This window comes from Amblyomma maculatum, chromosome 10 (assembly GCF_055883805.1).
Source record: "Amblyomma maculatum isolate TAMU_Amacu chromosome 10, ASM5588380v1, whole genome shotgun sequence".
Classification (NCBI taxonomy): domain Eukaryota; kingdom Metazoa; phylum Arthropoda; class Arachnida; order Ixodida; family Ixodidae; genus Amblyomma; species Amblyomma maculatum.
Window position 1 is genome coordinate 37,569,368 of NC_139353.1, and position 6,093 is coordinate 37,575,460.

The following is a 6,093-nucleotide window of genomic DNA, read 5'->3' on the forward strand; positions in this document are numbered from 1 at the left end:
CCACATCGTCACCCATCATGATCTTCTTTCTTCTCCCCTTCCCCTTCCCCAGTGGAGAGTAGCAGGCCTGATTTTAATTATTCCGGCCAACCTCTCGGCTTTTCCTTTCAATAAATCCATCTATCTATCTATCTATTAACATTCAGCGCTCATACATTGCGCCACAAAACCACCGAAAAATAGTGCACTTAAACGCGCTCCATTCGTTTTCACAAATTTGTCCGATTCGCCTCTAGCCGTCGTTGCTCAACCGGAAGATGTGGGAATGGCGATTTAAATATTCTGCATATAACTTGGCTGATCCGTAGCTAACCTAACTTGACACGTGCTGTACAGTCAAACTAGGGCACCGCGAGGGAGCGATGACGCATTAGCCTTGTTGGGGATTTGTACTCCTGCCTTGTTAAATGACGCGCTCTGTTTAGTACCCTAACTGTTATTTCGAGACTTCGCCTTCTTAGCAGTTGAAAGTGTAAGACCTGAACGTGTATCCCGCATTGCTCTTTTAATAGATGTTTAAAGAAATCTCTCGCACCGTAGAAATCAAAACAGCGCGGTATTATGCGCGTATATTACGCGGGTACCTCTACTCATCCTGTATTACGCATCTTACCTGTACTCACCTATGGGGCTGAAACGTGGAGGCTAACCTAGAGAGTTCTACATAAGTAGAGGACAACCCAGAGGGCTATGGAACGAAAAATGGTAGGGGTAACGTTAAGAGATAGGAAGCGTGCAGAGTGGGTCAGAAAAATAACTCAAGTTACCGACATTCTAGTGGAAATCAAGAAGAAATGGGCATGGGCAGGACATGTAGTGCGAAGAGAGGATAACCGATGGTCGCTTAGGGTAACGAACTGGATTCCAAGAGAAGGAAAGCGTAGCAGGGGGCGGCAGAAAGTTTGGTGGGCGGATGAGGTTAAGAAGGTCGCGGGGGTCAAGTGGATGCAGCTAGCACAGAACCGGGTTAAGTGGAGAAATATGGGAGAGGCCTTCGCCCTGCAGTGGGTATAATCAGGCTAATGATGATGATGATTACGCGTGTACAGCTACTAAGGTGATGGTGTTGTCTTTTTTCTTTTTTTTTTTGTTATAGGGAAGAGTCCCACTCAATATTTTTTGCTTGTTATTGGTACCTTCGCAGATTTTAGGTGTGGAGTTAACTGGAAGTACTGCCACCTAACCGCGGATTAGTTCGCTCTGTATAGAATATAATTGCCTGAAAACAATCATTGACTGTCCCTTTTAATAAGATAAAATTCTAAACCTAGTGCAGCGGTCAGTTCCATCGGAACTGGTTGATTTTCATAGGTGCGATGCTTACATAAACAGACATCAGAGTTCAAGACGTCTCGGAGTATGCATCTGATTGGAAAGTAATTCCAAATGTAGTCTCGTCTGATTAGTATTCATCTCACAGCCGGGTTTCAAGATCAACAGTACCCAGAAATTCAGGAGAAGCGCATATGCAACAACAAATTTGCTAGAGAGTCAATAGTTTGCCTATAGGTACATTGCACGAAAACAACGTGAGCTTACCCTATCGCATAGACGTCAACCATGACGCACTATTCACACCAGCGCGATAAATAATAAATGTGAGGAGCTTAGTTGCGGATTCTCCAGCGTCGCGACCTTCAGTTGCAGAGCTACTGAACGCCGCGCAAAAAAAAAAAAAAGAAAGATAGATCTTCACAAACTGTTTAACGAATCCGATGGCGATACTGGCCTCCACTTCAAGCGCTCTCGCTGTTAACCTGCGGCTCCATACGTCCCGCAAAAAAGAAGCCCGCTGCTACCCTTTCTCTCGGAGCCTTTGGTTAATTTGCTTCTACAATGAACTTATATGACTCAAATGCCTTTAACGAGAAGCCGATATAATACTGATGTAGTCTACGGATTATAAAATAAGTAAAATTTTCTCTATGTAAATAAATAATGACTTTGTGAAACTGATCACTGGAAGATCATGCTGCATAAAAGTTCGAGTAAATGAAATGAATGCAAAAAAGAAGACCTGCGAATGGTCGAAAAAAATTTCACTTTGGAGAAAATAGCATTAAAAGGAAACAATGAATATACTGCCTTAAATAATCATACGCATAAACTATTAAATGCTGTGCGACCTAAGGAGAATCATTTAGCAAAACAATAATAGCCACTAACATTGTGGTGTTATTGCAGGGCTGGCTATTATTATTCGATATACATACGAGATACTAGGAGCACTCGTTTCGTATGTCTGTTCTTGGTTAACTGTCATGAACGGTTTTCGGGTGACTCAGGAGTTCCCCACTGTTGCGGGGGACTCGAAAGAACAATTAAAGGAAAGAATATAGGAACCCAATTATTTCCCTGTTATGGTAGTTTAATTAACGCTAGTTTATTCCTGCCCAAAAAGAGTAATAAATTGACTGTTCTTCCATTGCGCTTGATCTAGGAAATGTAACGCAATAATTGTTTGCTTTACAAGTATATTAATCATACATGATTAATAAATATTTGATTCATTTATTCATTCATATTTAATCTGCCTTCGGTTTTAAATATTTTTTGTGTTCTGTTGTTTTTGTCATGAATAGGGTTGGTGTCGTGGAGAAGCTGGAAAACGACCGCTCAAGTGACAGTACTCGCTATTGGGCTGTGAATTATGAAGGCTGTCCTGGGAAACATTCCTTTTAGGAGAAACATCTGCTCATGAAGTCGACATTCGAAGTCTGAGTGTGTCGCGGTATGCCACGTGTGTTTGTTTCTATGTCGCAGTCTGCAGCAATAGAGGAAGTTTTATAAATTTTAAGTACCAACTTTATTTTTCCCAATATAGTCGAGGTGCCGCTATTCCAAACTAATGCCTCACACGATTTTTAGCTTTATTGCCTTTCTCATAGGTACTCTGTTATATTATGTTGGAGATCACGTAACGGCACCAAGGTGTTGAGTGCTTGTAGCTTATTTCAAGGTCTTGATTTCGCCTTCTCTTTCGGCTCCTAATTTTTTTTTTATTTTGGATATAGATTTATTCCTGGTTGATATTTTTGACATCATGGTCCTCCAACGATGCAGTAAAATTTATTATTTGCAGTAAAAATATTGATAAATTTAGAGACACGGCGTAAAGATCTGACATCAGGGATCAGTGGGTGTAAAATAAGAAAGGGTGGGGGGTTTGGTTCCCCAAGTCACAAAAAAAAAAGGTGAAGGAAAATATGTTCAATTTTGGAATGTGCGGCACGCATAACAATTTATTTGCTTTTGTAGCCTGTAATTCATTATTTTTATCTTATTCTCAGTTTTACACAGGCGGCAAAGAATTCAATTTCAACCACAGCCTAATCCAGAGCCGCTACCTGCTGGCCAGAAAGAAGAAACGACGCGTTTGGGGTCATCTAAGTGCAGTTTTTACGTATCGTTCAATGCTGGCAATAAATGTTTTCCAATCTAAATATGGACATATTCTATGATTACCAAGACAAATGCAGGTTTTTGTTACCGCTCCTGCTATAGCACCAGCTTTGTTTAGGTGGCGTCGTTCTTCATAGCAGTCTTTCTCTTCACTTTTTTTTTCTTCTCCCTCTTCTCTATTCCTTCAATTCTTTAGCAGCCTTCTGTTCTTCTTACTGTTGCTTAATTTTTCGGAGCAGATGTTTAGGAGTGCAGAACGGACAGGATAAGTGTTTCAGGCATGCCTTAAAAGAACCAATTTCTATTTGCAATTTTGAAATTTGGTGCGCCCATGCATAACAAAGGCTGGAGCGTATTGCACAGGGTTCTTAAGGAACAGCATAGTGACCATATTTAAGCGATGTAATATAGATTAAGGTGATTACTTAGCTGGTACGTTGTGCTCAATGTTTTCCTAGGACATAATCTGAATGTGAAGGCTAGGCAGGGTAGACAACATATATGAGAGAACTGGTCACCCTCAAAGTTGACGAACCGCCATCTTCTTCTCACGCTTTTGTCAGCAATGAACTCGTGAATCTTTTGGGGGTTTTGCGCATGCTTTTAGTACGCGATCAGATGTATTACGTCGCCACTCCCAATCTGAGCAGAGAAAACAGCGAAGTCCGCATTGGCTACGTGAACTGGTCTTTCCCTCTCTCTCAGCGACAGCGACAGAAGAGGTACGCACGGCCAACAGGAAACAAATCGCCCGTAGCGATCGCCGGCTGCAGAGTGTGTCGCGCTGGCTGCAGCTCCCGTATAAGTAGTGCATATATCGTCGCCTTTTTGCTGGCTCTCCAAAATACTTCGCTGTTCAAGCTGAAGTTCTCTGTAGGAAACAGTAAATTGAGGATGCGAGTTGTTCTTCTACATATCCCGATGCTGGAAGTCCTGCTCTGCTCAACAAGGTCAGAACGCGCAGAGCGCGTATACCGAATTTAGGTTAGCCTAGTTAATCGGTAGTTGTTTCTATATCAATGTTATGCACTTGAACTCTTAATTTGGCGAGCAAGGCGGACCCCTAGGCATTCGCAGAACTCGGCTTCACGGGACATTTGATTAGTGTCCTCCGTTCGGCCGCTGCGAACTCCTACATATGCCGATTGGAGGGAAAGTTGTTCTCGTGTTTTTCTGGAGACAGGCTGTCTGTTTTGGAAGCAATAACTACTGAATTGGTTACACGCGTACTTTATTGTAGCTGCATTTTGTGGAGGTTTGTCACAATGCTTGTACAGTTTCCTAGTTTCTGGGATCCAGTTTCATTTCCTTACTGGCGTTGCTTGTGCTTGGTTGTATGTAGATCGCATTCGAGCCTGCCCATCCGACCAGTCTAAACTGATGTCGGAGCAACGAAGAAGCCCTCAAGAAGCGATCGCACTGCCTGTGACGTTGAACTTGCTGTTACTGCGCCACTATTGCCTGCGAAATTTTAGATGCATCGCCTTGGAACCTGGAACTGCAATGTTCCTTACAATACATTGTCCTTATATAAGGCATATTAGTGTATTTCTTGGTACGAATGGTTACGCGGCTTAGAAGAGTAAAAGGGAATTAGTTGATGATAATTACTCGGCTAGCTGGCACTGAACGTGAGAAACATAGATTTTAAGCTTGTAAAAAATTTACCAGCCCCTTCGATAAGTCAGTGCACTGTTATGATATATATATATACATATATATATGGCAATGGGCAATGGCTTTGAGGAGCATGGAAGACCTGAAAACAAGTTTTAGTGACGTTTATAGATAGGCGGTTAATGTGGCAGCAGCGCTCAATACAAATGAAGTATTTTGTAGGTTATGCATGGAGCTCATTAATGTCCTGGGGCGATACTATCATGGTAAAGTCATCTGCGTATAGTATGCTATTGCAATGCTTTAAACGGGACGGTAAATCATTAACGTAGGGTAAAAACATTACAGGGCCTAGAACAGAACCTTGTGAAACACCCTTGTTAATTAAAGCCATGTTAGATGTGTAGTCGTTAATAGAGACTGTGCTCTCCCGGTCACAGAGAAAGCTCTTGAAGAGCGTAAGGGGAGGTCAATGTGATACCGTATGATTTTATTTATTTTGTATAACAAGGGGTGGGGAGTGATCGTGAAAATCAAATTCTCTGCTAAAATTTATGAATAATGCTCCTGAAAACATTCCTTTATCAATAGCCAGCCTAACGTAATCTCTGAGAGTCGCTATTGCAGTATAGGTCAATAGTCCGTGCCGAAAGCCGTGCTGAATATCTGTCAATATGTTAAATTTTACGTGACAAAGGTATTTCAATTAGTTTTTCTAAACTTTTGTCTAAAAAAAAGGAAGAATTGTAATCTGTCGATAATTATTTGGCAGAGCTGGATCCCCTTTTTTGAAGACCGGTATTATTGTCGCTATCTTGAGCTGCTTGGGATAACTGCGCATTTAAAAACGAGATTGCAGATTAGACTGAGGACTGGTGCAAGTAATGATCTCATAATGGTCCCATGCTTTCTATAGATATTGTCAACGCCGGGTGCGGAGGTCTACAAATTAGAATTTCGTCTGGACAAGCGAAGGGGGGGGGGGGGGGGGTGTAAGCGAATATAGGCATAACGAAGAGGACGGATAATTACAGGATTTGAAAAAATAAATGCTAAATGCATTCGCCATCGCAT